Raw genomic sequence first — 16,582 nt, 5'->3', positions numbered from 1 at the left:
ACTGACATGCACACATGCATTTGAAAAAGGAAAAAAAAAAAGTCATTGATCAAAAGCAGATGTTTCCAAGAAGATGATAACGGAGGACCAAACCCACTAACTTGCATTCCTCCAGGTCACTGATCCCCGCATTAAGACATTTAGATAGTGACTGTGACCCACCAGCAACTATGATGCAGAACAGCCACACACAGATGACTCCTAAAAAATGATAACCACTTTTATCCTCCAACCACATAATAAATAGACTTCATGTAAAACGTTTAACAGATTTTGAGAAGTATTGAACGTGCAATGAAAGCGTTTTTAATAACTTTAAGAAATGTCCTTCACTGCCTGATACAGTAAATTAAAGTACAGCTAAATATACAGCAAGTGATTTCTCACTGAAACATTTACTGCTGCTGCCTCACAGCTCCAAGATAGTAGGCTTAAATCCTGAACGCGGGCACTGTGTGGAGTTTGTATATTTTTATTTATTTCTTTTTTTTTTTCTGGAGACTCCAGTGTTGCTCCTAAATCACAAAAAATGCTGAACTCTAAATTGGACACATATAAGTGAGAATGGGAGTTTGTGTGTCCCATGAAAGACCAGCACCCCATCCTGCGCTGGTAAATGCCTTGAGTGTGCTGTTGGTATTGGCTCTGACTCCACACTTTCCCAAAATGGATTAATCAGACTATAAAGTGGAAGGATTGGTATTCACTGCTTAATTTAAGAAAATTCTTACTAAGCAGACATTTGTCTACCTGGCCAATTGTGTTTATTTTAATACAGTGTTGCAGAGGGCAATATTCTGACTGCCCTGGGTAGAAAGCAAGACCAATGGAAGATGAGATGTGAGTGCCTTGCATGGCTCACTCTCACAACTACATTTAAAAAAAATAAAATCACAAACTGTGCAGGAATGCCTTTGGGATTATGAGAGATAAACTGGAGTACCTGAAAAACACACATGTATAGATTCCTTCATATACATTTCCTGAACAGGGGGCAGGAAACATAAGCATTTTCTAAATCAGTCATTTACTTTCGTATCATTCACTTTATATCTGTACTGTCCCCTAATTCCAAACACTCCCAGCAGCATTCGCAGTTTCAAGGTCCTCCCCCAAACTATGCAACTCTTCAATTCCATCAGAGGGGGTAAACGTTGAACATTATTCAAGTTATTGTCTGTTTTTTACCTGCATTTTTTATTACTCTTTAATTTAATATTTTTTGCTGCTGGAGTATGTGAATTTCCCCCTGGGATTAATAAAGTATCTATCTATCTATCTATCTATCTATCTATCTATCTATCTATCTATCTATCTATCTATCTATCTATCTATCTATCTATCTATCTATCTATCTATCTATCTATCATCTGCCTTGTCTCATTCAGCATGCTGAAACACAAACTACATGCAACCACTCTCACACAATAACCTCTCACCTTTTGATGAGAAAATATTTCAGAAGCATGCCCATGTATACATCAAACATCATCATCCATCTTTGACCGAGAATTAAAACATGGGGTTACACTGAAATAACATTGGTAACAAGGGTATAACATTGGGAGGGCATGGACAAATAACTTTTGAAGGGGACTCTCTGAAGGATGAATGCCCAATGCTGTTAACAAAAACCAGTGCAAACTGAAAGGCATCTCTACAATGTGTCTTAGCATTCTCAAAAGATAAAGTCCTCTCTGGGAGGTTAAAAAACATCTGGGAATTCAAAACCTGGTGATCTGCTTCATTCCAGGTGTGTAAGTCTAAAAAGTAAATCTTTATTGTTTGCCTAAAATGACAGCCCCTAACAAACCTTTAATGCACTGCATGGTGGAGCATTAATGTCTATAGATACACTTGAGAAATGGGGAATAAAAAAGCCAATCTTATAGTATAACAGCACTTGAGCTGGAATGGGGCATCTTCTATATTGTATGCTTTACTAAATGTTCCTTGTGTCTCACATTTCCCCGAGAAGTACCTTGACTTTAAATTATCATGTGTGCTTAGTATCGATAAATGCTATGTAGAATAAAAATTGATCCAGTCTAGCAACTTATTCACAATAGCACAAATGATAGCTGAGGAATTTACAAAGATATGTATGATTCTAGGTAACTGCAACTCAACCAACACAGTAAAATAAAATGACTAGTCAAACTTTTAAATCATACCGGACAAACAAAAAATTAAATTATATAATCTAATATTAAACAACATAAACAACTGCAGTGAAAACTGAAAAATATTTTAAAAAAAACCAGAATGAACACAAAGCCATGGGAACATACAAAAGCAAATTCAGACTTCTTTGTGTAGTTAAATAAAATAAATAATGTAACACTATAACAATAAAACAAGGCTGCAGAGCACTTTTTCACTGTTCACTCCTATGCTACAGAACTTAATTGCTCTCAAATTTTTCATGTTTCCACCAAGGACTAACTACCCAAGAACACCTTCTGCCTTCCACAGTCACTCAACTTTCAGTTATACAACTATTTAATGCAAATGCAGTGCAGTTTTCTCCCAAGAAATTTGTTTCGTTCCCTACATTAGATTTATCAAGATACTATATATATACTGTATGTATATAGTGGCGGACAGCCGGGACCCATGCCCGGCCAGGACGCCCCTTTGACACTGGGACGGGACCAGGGGAGCAGCCATGGGATGCACACAACATCCCCGGAACGCATGGTGGCAGCCCTCCTGGGTTACATTGGTGCCACAGGCGTGGGACTTCAGGGCTCAGCCCTATTGGGTCTCCATGTTCACCACTGGGAGGAGCTGCATGGCTTAAGAAGCCAGTGTGGGCTGGAATGCAGCCACACCCAGAAGTGCAGCCTGAATAACATTAATTAACACCTGAAACACTTCCGTTGGGCTATAAGAAGAGCCTGCAGCCACTACTCAAGGCACCAGAGTCGGAAGGAGGAGGACAAAGCTGCCTGGGAGGAGTGGAGGAAGAGAGTGATTTTTGTGGGTGTTTGTCTTTGGTTGTATGTTTTGGGACTGTGTAGGGCCTGTGGGACACAGGGAAGATGTGCCCCACGGCTGAAGAACAAAAAAAATTTTTATTTTCATTTTCACGTGCCTCTGGTGCCAGTCTGTGTCGGGTCGACGCCTATATAGCACCTCTGCCACTATATATATTTATATTAGAAAAACACTGCTACCAATAGCACAAGTGTACAAGCATTCTTAAACAAATTAAAATTATAAACTTTCTAGCAATTTTCAGAAAAAAATTAAGAACCTGTCAATGGAAAATGTTCATATTAATGTGCATTTCAAATTTACCTCTCGTACATCATCTTAAAATTCAATATTAAACAATACAAGGTAACAATATAAAATTCTAGTAGAACATAAATGACTGCAAATTACTGTAAGCATTTTGACATTGAGACAGAATAATAAACACTATGACCTGAGTATCTGTTCAAGTCAAGTGATAATAACTATTAGAAAGTATTGCTAGACAAAAGAGCGCAGTCAGCATTGGTACAGTATGAGTACAAGAGGTGGGCTTAGAAAATGTAAAATACAAGAGAAGAGAGCCATGGCGTTTGAATATTAGGATCAATGAAACTTCATGAGCACACCTACAGAGTCTTGAATTGGTTGTTTGGCAACTGGCACATTTGCTGTTTTTCGTTCTAAATGGAGGTGATTCTCAGTGTTGCATAAATATTTCCTGTCAGTGGGTCACACTGTCATCATATCATTCTGGCTCACTGTCTGCCATGAAATCACTCGGTAATGCACATGCCGCTCACACTCAAACCAAACAAAGAGAAATCTTCATATGATATTATCATAAATCTTGAGGATCAAGCGCACACAAGATTAGAGTTTTATTTTCACCTTGGTTTATAGTTCATGGTTCTGTTTACAAATTGGCTCATTCTCAAAAATTAAGAATATATTTGTTTACAACTCATTTTAAAAGTAAGACATCAAAGGAAACCAAAAAAAAGTACTGATTCTGGTTTGATGCTAGGATGAAGAAGATCTTTCTATAATATTAAATAAAGAAATCTTCACCAACAGTGAAGTATGTGTAGGAAACATATTTTTATGTATTAAAGCACACATTTAAGCACGCATTGCAGAAAGCAGCTGCAACAAGCAAACAAGTAAAACAATATTAAGCATTTCATCCCCCTGGAAACTAAAAGCAGTCAAATATGTCCATCACACACAATATAAAAAGCCCAGCTTGGCTTTCAAAGTCTTAGATCAGAGATAATTAGTGGGCTTCACTTACAAGGTTATACATCAGCATCAGACTCTCACTCCAAATGATCCATCATCAGCATACACATCAGCTTAATCAAAACCTTCTCTATAGTGTCACCTTATTGTTATTGTGTGCTTTTTTTTTAAACAACGACCATCTGCCCAGATCAATAAACCCATGCTATCCAAGGGTCAGTGAAGAAACACTTCTGAATCTCATTTTATTACTTTCTCTATAGTATCACCTTATTGTTATTGCATGCTGTTTTTTTGAACAATGACCATCTGCCCAGATCAATAATCTCATCCTATATTAGGGCCAGTAAAGAAATATTTTTGAATACCATTTAATTACCAGAGTTAATAGACAAAAAAGTGACCTGAAAACACTTCAATATCACGGGGCAGGAATACTCCCCCAAAAAAAACATCCCATTCCCAAACGGAGGCCTCTGTCAACTCCTTCCTGCACCATTAGGTTCTTACTGTTTCCAGTACTGTTGGCACTATTCCAGACATTATTCTTTTTTGCATGTAAATAATGAACAACAAAAGAATGTCAAATTTCACTGCTGAATAGCTCATTTATAAAACTGAAAATGATCCAAATGCTCACTGAATGCAAAAACTTCCAAGCAACTCCTAGAGATTCAAACTCTTTGTAATTGAAGGATAAGAGCAAGTGAAAAATTGCGAGGAGATGATGCAGTTTTGTTAGCCGGTGGCTAATTTTTTTCTTTTAAAGAGTATTTTATTTATTTAACTAGTATGTTTAACCATGAAAGCAATCATTTAAAAATATCTATTGTGTGAGTACTGGAAAGTCATATTTCTTGTTAAGGGTGACAAAACTGTTTTTTGGGAAAGAACTTACAAACTTGTGACTTCATGCAGCACCTTTCTAAAATTTGGAGAAGCCTTACAGGTACAGTACAGCCTTTTTAATATTTCAACGTGAGAAGTAATAATTTTTTTTTTTTTTATAATTTTTTGCATTTATATAGCGCTTTTCTCACTACTCAAAGCACTCAGCAATTGCAGGTTAAGGGCCTTGCTTAAGGGCCCAACAGAGCAGAGTCCCTATTGGCATTTACAGGATTCGAACCGGCAACCTTCCGATTGCCAGTGCAGATCTCTAGCCTCAGAGCCACCACTAGCCAGGGTAAGAAAGTCATTCAGAGGCGAGACACCATGGGACAGCAAAGCTGTTGTGAATTTAATTACTATGAAGTATTGTTTTATCTTGCTTTTATGTTTCATTTGCAGTATCAGCACCATTGGGATTAATAAAGTATCTATCTATCTATCTATCTATCTATCTATCTATCTATCTAGAATGATACTTTGCATTTGATCCAGAGCTCTTTTAAATTTAATTGTACTTCTTGTTTTGATTGGGTCATGTATCTTGTTCTTTCCTTTCCTAAAGTGAATTAACTAAACTGCTGTTAATGGCCACCTAGAAAAGATGTCTACACAGTCTGTTGTGATGGCAGAAGTAGTATTGGGTGTGTGTGCTTGTAGGGGTGGGCCATAACAGTTTAGCTTGTCACACAAACGTATCCCCACTGACCTACTTATTCTTAACATATCAGTTGTGTTATTATTGCCTGAAACAAGCTCATCTTTCACCAATTGTCATCCATAATTATGCCTCTTTCTGGAAGATAATAAGGCAAAACTGAGCAACGCCTCATTAGACATGACCTGCCACTCCAATTATTTTCCAACAAGAGCAAATCAGTGCTCTAGTTTCCAGAGGCCATCTCTATAGAATCTCAAGTGTCAATGTAAATGAGAGGAGACAGCAGAAAAAAAGACATTCTGGGACTAAGACTGAAAATTGGTGATGGTTGGATAATCTCAACAAACTGAAAACGCACTTGAAAACACACTTGGTGTGCCCTGTACATTATAGCAGGCAACGTTTGCTACAGTCTGTGTGTTTCATGTCTGGCTGCATGTAAAACCATTTTTTCTCTAAAATCAGACAATAATTAAAGCATATGCACTTAAGCTTTTTCCATATACAAAATTCCTTTTAAGGTGGAAGCAGAGACTCACATTCTGCTCTTAATTACCCATAATTATGTACAGAATTCAACAGCCGCAGTGTAAAGTCTATATCCTGGAAACATATTCAAGAGCTCTTACTAGCATTGCACAAACTGAACTTTGGTATATTTCTGATAATGTTTTGAACTACTCTGCAAGACTAAATGGAATACAGTAATTAGATGTGGAAAAAAATGAATGAGTAACCAGGATAAGCAAATGTGAAAATTGAATGAATAGATAGATTGATGTTAATTAGAGGCTGAAAATGTAAAAGGAAAGACAGTTACCAAGTTGCAACTTTCTGTGACCTACTGTATGTGAATTTCTATTTAGCCGATATTTTGTCATTAATTTGCAACTCACTCATTATCTTCAGTTTCCCCATGTGCAATAATATTTATCGTAACCACAGTTAACTTCTGTGACAGCACAATTGTACTTTGCTTTCTTCTGAACATATAACTTTCTATAAAACCATTATTTGCCTTATAAATTAAAGATTTTCCAGGTTTACAAAAATTAAACTTCACTAACATTTACATTTTCATTTAGACATTTACAACTTCATTTAGAGGGTTATTGGGGGGCAGAGCCTATCTTAGCAGCAAAGCACAAAGTAGGAAAGCACTCTATCAGAGCACACACTTAAGCACATGTCCACCCTCACCAATAAAATAACCAGCAGATCATTAGGAATGTAGGAAGAAAACTGGAATGCCCAAAGAAAACCACATGTGCAGCCAAGGACTGGGTACAGGATCTACAAGGGTGCAAGTGCTAAACACTGAGCCACTGTGTGTAATTTGGATTCCCCACCCCCACCCCCACAGGAAAAGCAAACCACACAACTACTGTGTTTCTGAACCATAATTTCAGTAACATTTTTTTTTTTTTTTAAACAACCGAATCATAAAAAACAAAGTAGATGAAGATCAAAAGACGCAATAAGCTGGTGCAATTGAAGAAGAAAAGTAAATTAAGATATTAATAATATATGAATTAATGAATTAAAATGAACCATTGTCAGCTCATTTCAAAAGGTATCATTATACTTTGATAATTGCTATACAACAATGTCTACAGAATCTGTATGGCATGACTGACATAAAGAGAATAAAGGGTTTATCCTACTCTGAAACGTTAAGGGAATTAAACTGCTTTACCCTTAAGACAGAAATGGATTCATATAGAACTAACCTTGAAAATAAAAATCAGCAAAACAGATCCAGTAGCATTATTTTAGTTAAACAATGAATCATGCACTCAAGGACACTGGTGAAAAATCAAGGGGTAGGCCCTTTAAAACAGATAGCAGGTTTTTTTTTTGTTTTTTTTTATACAAAAGGTGAAGGAAATCTGGAACAAGTTACCAAGTTAGATCGCTGAAGCAGAAATCTTGATAACTATTAGACACTATCTGGATTAGGTATTGTGAAAATGTAGCTATTAGTGAACCAAATGAGCTTGATGGATTGAATAATCTCCTCTCATTTGTCAAAACTTCATATGTTCTTATTCTTTATTCTCATTTACTTAAAAATGACTAATCACTGTTGCTATAGTTAATTTTTTGAGGATTCCTAATTGTTTTTCTGCTTATTGAAGGCAAAATAAAAACAAACTGATCACAAAAAAGATTATTTACTGTATATATTTGTATCTGTTAAGTTGAGAGGTTAACAGGTTCTGCACCTATCACTAAAAGTTCAGGTCACCATAATGCATAAAATGCATTGCAAAATACAACTTCATGTTCAGGAATTAACCAGTAAACAGCCCCACCTAAACTGCACATATGCTTTCCTGAATTAGTAAAATAACTTGTATGAATCTGCAGCGATTCCAAAACTGACTATGTACTGCTACACCATAATAAAATTTAGAAAAAGGAAATTATATCCCAAAAATGGATGTGACCTCAGCAGTTAGTAAACAGTGAACACTGAAAACTGTAAAATCAAAAAGGAAAATGTAAGCACAGGAAGCATGTTGTTAAACTGAAGAATAGCAAAACCCGGCACAGCTGGAACAACAGGAAATCTTTCACAAGCGACACTAAGCTCAACTCCCAGTTTATTTGCCAAACATGTTTTCTTTGTGAGGAGCCAAAATGGTACATTTGTGTAAAAAAAAGAAATTAAAGTGTATTTTGTTCAGGTTACTCAGACACATTTCTTTGTTCTTGACAAATCATTAAAGTATGCTAAAGTTAACAGATATATAGTAACAAGCATACAGCTGTAGTTCAATGGTTTACCCAAAACATGCAATAATCCTCTATGCAGAATCTAAATATGTCATCAGTACTGCAAACAGTTCCTGTTTCCTCAAAGTGGACTACTAAAGACACACCTCTGGACCAATTAAAGAGGCCACCAGACAGACACAAGAGAAATAAAAGACGAAAAGCTTGACATGTGGTTAATATTTAGTTTCCGCACTATGTAGACATCCAAAAATACATACTGAAGATACATCTGCCATTTCAAAATATGCTTTTGGAAAGAGGTAGAGGTGTACATTGCAGGCCACCCAAATATTTCAGAGATACTCTCATCTTAGAGTGGAACTCAATAATTTGTCATAAGCATATTCCACAGCAAATTTTGAACTCCAGCAAGTATCAGTTCTGCCAATGTCAATTTATTCAAATATTTTTCTAATGTTTGAATTATAAGATTGAATTAAAGGCTGTACCAATGGATGGAAAGGTTTTCTCTGGATACTTCAGCTTCATCTCATTTTCTTATTCTCTGCCTTCTCTGCCCAAAGTGACTAAGTAAGGGGGTATACCTTAACAATACTATTTACGGCAAAATTGACAATTACATATTTTATATCAATCCCAATTTTATATAATGCCATTAACTGTATGCAACTTAGAATGATGCGTTATATAGCAAAAACAGATTGCAATAAAGCAAAAAAATGTACACAAAATCTCTGCCTATACTGTATATAAAAAAAGTTGAAGGACCAACAATCTTTTCCTTCTTGGGTCACACAATCATTTTCTTCTCCTACCAGGACTACAACAGCAAATAGATGGCAGAAAAAAATCTTACTGCAAATTAGTGCTCATGTCAACAATTACCACAGTATGATGCTATATAACGTATTTTAAGTAACATCTGAGATTGATTCACAGCCCTGTCACTGCCTTTGCTGTGTCTGCATGCAACACCATGTCCCAGGAGTCTTCTCTGCGTAGCATGGCTTCTTCTCAAACCCCGAATATGTGTAGTTACGTTAACAGTCATAATTCTAATTATGGGACACACTCATAACCAGCTGGATGTGGTAGAGGAGTAGAGACTGAAGACAAAACTGAGTGCCATTATGAACAATGCAGCACATCCTCTTTCTGATATGGTAACACTGAGGACTTTCAGTCATCAAAATATTCAGCAGAAGTGTGTCAAGAAACATGACTGGGGTTCCTTAATACCAAAGGCAATACACCTGGATAATGCCTCACTGGGACTGTGACTGCTCTTTTTTATCCTTAGTCACATCAGACATTTTCTTTCTTTCTACTAATTTTTCTGGGTGTGTTTTTGTAATATTTTTGTTTCTATATATGTGTGTATTTATTTCCAGAGCTTCTTCAAAAAGCCAAATGCAACCTTGGGACAAATAAAGATCTACTTTATCTAATCGAATGAAGTCTAAATTGTCTCAGAGTTTGAGTCTGTGTGTATGTGTCTCCCATCCAGGATTATTTGCTGCCTCATGTGGACAGAGCAGAAGTAGGAGCCTGTACTGAAAAAGGCCGGTTCAATAAATGTATGGAATATAAATTATGGTATAGAAAATATACATATGCAACCAAACAAAAGCAGATAAGTTAATTAAGTTGCCGATGTGATAATTAACTGTTAACTATCTTTTTAATTAATGTAGATATTAAAACAGTAACAAAATGATCCAGGACGGTAGAAGAATATTATTATAGGAAAAAAAGGTAAAAAATAGATCAACCAGAGTTGGTGTTCCTTTAAATGAGCAATAACAATGCTTAGTTTTAAGTGAACACATTATTTTGTAAGCTTTTCTAATCCCCAGGAGAAAACAAATGCATGTGTAGCATATTACACGCAATGAGAAGTGAAGCAAAATGACACCTTTTATTGGTTAAGTTAATCTGCTAAATCTAATCTGTTCAGTTAGCCAATAAAAAGTGTCATTTTGCTTCACTTCTCATGGCATCCATAATGGCTAACACGGTACAACACCCTACTACACTACTAGCACATTATATGAAACATAAGTAGATACTCTGACACTTTTGACTGACAAGCACTTGAGATCTCAATTAAAAATATTGCCTGGACATCTCTTATTTCACATAACTGGCTAATTAAGAGTAATGATACCTGCCGACAATTTTAGGTTTAAATAAAACAAGAAACAAAATCAGTTTGCCATAATTAGTTGATGAATGTGAATGTGCCAGGAGTAGGCAGAGATAATAAAAACAAAAAACAAGTATACACCACTTTAGATTTAGCATGAGTCTAAAATCCCAATGTCCCATTGTGTAATGTTGTAGGCTGATACCTCCCTTCACATTAAACAGAAGAAAAAAAAAAAGTAATGTTTCTTTATTAGACCCAATATCAATGGGCATGACCTATTCTATCTAACTACAATACACAGTTTTGGATAATAAGAGTTTCAGATAGCACGGTATCTTGAACTCTAATGGAGCTGAAGCAGGCTAATGAAGAACTGAAATTATACTTATTAGTGTTTTAGTATATAGCTATATACTGTATATCATATATACTGTATAGATATTCATATCAAATTTGGAAAATGTAAGAAAGACCACCATACTTGGAAGTGTTTGTAAGATTTCTTCAGGAGTATTATTTGATTTATTAATGTAATTTAGACACTTCCAAAACAACTGAATGACTGCCAAGCAAAATCACATTACCAAAAAAAAAAAAAAAAAAACAACAGATATGGACTATAAAATGAACTGGATTTGAGGAGCAAGCTACAGTGCATCTGATAAGTATTCACAGCACATCACTTTTTACACATTTTGTTATGTTACAGCCTTATTCCAAAATGGATTAAATTCATTTTTTTCCTCAGAATTCTACACACAACACCCCATAATGACAACGTGAAAAAAGTTTGAGGTTTTTGCAAATTTATTAAAAATAAAAAAACTGAGAAATCACATGTACATAAGTATTCACAGCCTTTGCTCAATACTTTGTCGATGCACCACTAGCAGCAATTACAGCCTCAAGTCTTTTTGAATATGAAGCCACAAGCTTGGCACACCTATCCTTGGCCAGTTTTGCCCATTCCTCTTTTCAGCACCTCTAAAGCTCCATCAGGTTGGATGGGAAGTGTCGGTGCACAGCCTTTTTAAGATCTTTCCAGAGATGTTCAATCGGATTCAAGTCTGGGCTCTGGCTGGGCCACTCAAGGACATTCACAGAGTTGTCCTGAAGCCACTCTTTTGATATCTTGGCTGTGTGCTTAGGGTCGTTGTCCTGCTGAAAGATGAACTGTCGCCCCAGTCTGAGGTCAAGAGCGCTCTGGAGCAGGTTTTCATACAGGATGTCTCTGTACATTGCAGCAGTCATCTTTCCCTTTATCCCGACTAGTCTCCCAATCCCTGCCGCTGAAAAACATCCCCACAGCATGATGCTGCCGCCACCACCATTCTTCACTGTAGGGATGGTATTGGCCTGGTGATGAGCGGTGCCTGGTATTGGCCTGGCATTCACACCAAAGAGTTCAATCTTTGTCTCATCAGACCAGAGAATTTTCTTTCTCATGGTCTGAGAGTCCTTCAGGTGCCTTTTGGCAAACTCCAGGCGGGCTGCCATGTGCCTTTTACTAAGAAGTGGCTTCCGTCTGGCCACTCTACCATACAGGCCTGATTGGTGGATTGCTGCAGAGATGGTTGTCCTACTGGAAGGTTCTCCTCTCTCCACAGAAGACCTCTGGAGCTCTGACATATCGACCATCGGGTTCTTGGTCACCTCCCTGACTAAGGCCCTTCTCCCCCGATCGCTCAGTTTAGATGGCCGGCCAGCTCTAGGAAGAGTCCTGGTGGTTTCGAACTTCTTCCACTTACGGATGATGGAGGCCACTGTGCTCATTGGGACCTTCAAAGCAGCAGAAATTTTTCTGTAACCTTCCCCAGATTTGTGCCTTGAGACAATCCTGTTTCGGAGGTCTACAGACAATTCCTTTGACTTCATGCTTGGTTTGTGCTCTGACATGAACTGTCAACTGTGGGACCTTATATAGACAGGAGTGTGCCTTTCCAAATCATGTCCAATCAACTGAATTTACCACAGGTGAACTCCAATTAAGCCACAGAAACATCTCAAGGATGATCAGGGGAAACAGGATGCACCTGAGCTCAATTTTGAGCTTCATAGCAAAGGCTGTGAATACTTATGTACATGTGCTTTCTCAGTTTTTTTATTTTTAATAAATTTGCAAAAACCTCAAGTAAACTTTTTTCACATTGTCATTATGGGGTGTTATGTGTAGAATTCTGAAGAAAAAAATGAATTTAATCTATTTTGGAATAAGGCTGTAACATAACAAAATGCGGAAAAAGTGATGCGCTGTGAATACTTTCTGGATGCACTGTATTATACAAAGAAAAAAAAAACTAAACGTCAGTAAGCACATATTCAACCTCACTTTTTCAGTAAAAGGGCAAAACTCCATTTGACACAAATAGCTGTGAGAAAAGTCATTATGAAGTAGACAGAATGATCACATGGGAACCTAAAATGCACAACTTTACTTTAAACTGGTTTAGTGATTGCACTTTAAGTATGAGGAACTAATAAATCAGTCATGCATAACTCAGGTGAAATGGTTAGATCAACCTTTTCAAGTAATTCAACCAAAGAAAAAAAAAAACAAAATAAATAAAGTGTGTATAACTTAATACAGTAATCCCTCGCTACTTCGCGGTTCACTTTTCGCGGATTCACGACTTCGCGGATTTTATATGTAAGCATATCTAAATATATAACGCGGATTTTTCGCTGCTTCGCGGGTTTCTGCGGACAATGGGTCTTTTTACTTCTGGCATTTGCTTCCTCAGTTGGTTTGCCCATTTGATTTCATACAAGAGATACTATTGGCGGATGGCTGAGAAGCTACCCAATCAGAGCACGCAGTTAAGTTCCTGTGTGCTGCTGATTGGCTCAGCGACGGAGTGCTGCATTAACCAGGAAGTCTCATCTCACTCATTCAGCATTAACGTGCTCTTGCTACTGCATTCAGGGGATTATCACCTTCATCGTCATCATTTTTACTGCGCAGCATATTCATCACCATCATCACGTCATATATAGTTACGTGTACTTCGCTATACAGTAAGTGTAAACTTATCTACCGATTTTATATTGCTTAGCAGTTGTCCCTGTTATTAATAGAGTAAAGGGTGGGTTGTAAACAATACAGGGAGGGTTTAAAAACGTCCAAATACACGTTAAATAATTAAATAAATATGGTGTCCCTACTTCGCGGAAATTCAGTTATCGCGGTCGGCCTTGGAACCTATCTCCCGCGATAAGTGAGGGATTACTGTAATACACACATGCGCACACCCATATACATTTTTCATTATGACTGCACACATAGTACATATAAACTTACAGATATCTAAATTTTTAGGGTACGACATGTAAAAGTAAGCTGTAATTTCTTCAACTTAATATTTTATGTCAAGGAAATTATAAACTAATAATTGTTACCATAATGCAACAATGTAAAGTATAATGAGTTTTTCTAGCTGAAAGACAGATGGAGCAAGAAAATCACAGCAAGGAAAAATGCACAAACAGAACTTAAAGAAGAATCAAGTAATTCAAAAATGCTATACACCTTATTGAGTTTAACCTGTGGAGAAGTGTCAGGAAGAAATTTTAAATCTTGCTAGAAACTACAGTACATTATGTCCTGACAGCAGATAAGGACATCTGCACAAACTTTTGCTGTAGACATTTGCACGTGAGAGAACCAGAATAACGAGACCGAGTTGAGACGCTCCAAAAGCTTTTTCCTCATTCATATGCTAACTCTGGTGAAATGAGGCCCACACAGGGGATGCGTTTGTCTGCCACTTTTTTTTATTAGTTTCTTCTTTTTTTCTAATATTGCAAACTTTTTTGGCAGGTTTGTCACATGGCATGTTGAGACAAATTACTGTAACATACTTGGTGAAGAAATGTAAGATTGTGACAAATGTTACCTTTGGGAATGGAGATCCAATGACCAAAACAGACCTGCTTTAACAGGCTAAGGAAGAATTAATTGTTCAGGCCTCCATGTACAGACTGCAAGGACCCGAGTATTAAATATGACATTACATTACAGCAGGTGCAGGAACACTTTGAAATCTAAACAGCTAAGCTGTCTGTCATAAGACATTCTGCTCCAAGGGAAAAGTTCAGAAGTCCATGTAGTAGACTTGGACTGAATGTTGAAAACCAATGCAGACAGGGCATCAAACTTTTTTCCCCAGATTAAAGAAAAGACTAGAATGGGGTTCAAATCGAATAATTTCCTAAAAATGTATTTGCGGGGCTCAAGGTGATTGTAACCAAAATGCACTGAGCGGTTTCCCATTAAAACAAAAAAGTCTTAAGTTTAGAACTGCACATTCTGTGTTGCCCAAAATGCTCTTCACCACCTCTTTGGCATATACAATTAATTTACACTTTGAAATTTTTAAGAGTGGAGTTGTTTGGGTTTAATGAACAGTTTATAAGAGACTTGTGAAATTTAAGGATGGATTTCTGATAAAGAGGCTGACAGTCAGTGGATAAAGAGACATTTTCAAAACGAAGGTCAATAGCCTATCTGTAAAAATATACATGAAGAACAAGTGAAGATGTATTCAAAAATAAATGTACCAAGGTCAAAATCAAAGCAAGCTATGCAAGCAAAATTAAGAGATAAAGCGTAGTTGAAGATCATTGCAAGCAATTTAAAAAAAAGACATATAAAGATCAGAAAATACTAGACTTAATGTCTAGGCCAAAGGCGAAGGTCAGCAACCTGGTTAAGTAAACTAGGGACTGTCAAATAAGTTGGCAAACAGCTGAAACCGAGAGGGTGGGTTATAGTCAAAATACACACAGAAGTCATGGCTTCAAAGGAGGTGATATTATAGAGAGATAGGAAAAGGGATGAGTGTTGTAGGGATAGGGCAAGGATCAGTCATGGTTGTTCTTTTCTGTGAATACTAGCAAAGGGTTAAGTGACATAAGCAGTGTGTGACTACCATGCTGGATTATTCTGTTTATTTTGAACATTTTGGGTCCAAAAGAAGGCTAGAGGCCATCCATTAGTCAGGATATCACTGTATAATGATAATAATACGTGGGGGGAAATAAGGGTTTGTGGTCAAGTTATTCATTGCCCTATGTCTCTCCTTGTGTGATTGAACAAAATAAAAAAAAAATCCAAAGAAGTTTTTTAGGGTATACAGTGTAGTGCTTCAAGGGAGCACCATTACTGCATAGCAGTACATAAATCGAATACCTCTACTTATTTTTTTAAACACAGGTTACATGGTGGTGTTCTTTCATTCATGTACAGCTGACATCAAAACATTCAATAAAGTACACCTAGCACTAAAACACATGGTTATGGCTAAAGGAGGAAATCCCTTTAATGATGTCTGACAAGAAAAAAACAAAACCCCAAAAACAATTTCAGTGGAAGAAGCTGTTACTATTTAAGAGGAAACAGAAACGCCAGCATGCAAAAAAGTCATCAGGAAGCTGAATTTCTGAAGAGAAGACAACCTGTAGATTATGACCTACAAGAATAGGACACATAAAGGAAATTACTTCATGGAGAGGATACACCATGCCAAGCAACAGACAGGATGTTGTTTAAAACTTTGGAAAAGGAGATGCCTGAAAAGAAAAACCTCATCAAATTCAGATTTTTAAACACAACAACAATTTAGGATGGTACACAGGTGTCAAACAGAGCACATGGGGCTTTCAGCACTTTTCCTAAATAACCCATATCTTTGTCTGGTTGTGTGGTTTTTAAAAGATAAAATGTGCCTAAGCAAATAAACATAATAAAAAAAAAGGAAATGTCTGAAACGAGTGGCATTTATAAGTATGCAAAGATTCTATCTGAGGCGCAATTATCTACTGTACTTCTAAGTGACCTTTAAAATGATCAACTTCAGGCTACGCCTAGCACAGAGAAGAATCTCCCTGTTTTATTAATCTCAATCAATAAAGCTGTATACTGC

The 16,582-nt window shown here is 36.8% G+C and overlaps 1 protein-coding gene across 1 annotated transcript in view; it reads right to left on the bottom strand.

Annotated features, from left to right (window-relative positions):
• cgnl1 (cingulin-like 1) overlaps nt 1-16,582 on the bottom strand; it is a 102,655-nt gene that overhangs the window by 46,870 nt on the left and 39,203 nt on the right.

The sequence above is a fragment of the Erpetoichthys calabaricus genome, chromosome 17 (assembly GCF_900747795.2).
Source record: "Erpetoichthys calabaricus chromosome 17, fErpCal1.3, whole genome shotgun sequence".
Classification (NCBI taxonomy): domain Eukaryota; kingdom Metazoa; phylum Chordata; class Cladistia; order Polypteriformes; family Polypteridae; genus Erpetoichthys; species Erpetoichthys calabaricus.
This window is presented reverse-complemented; position numbering and strand designations above follow the sequence as displayed.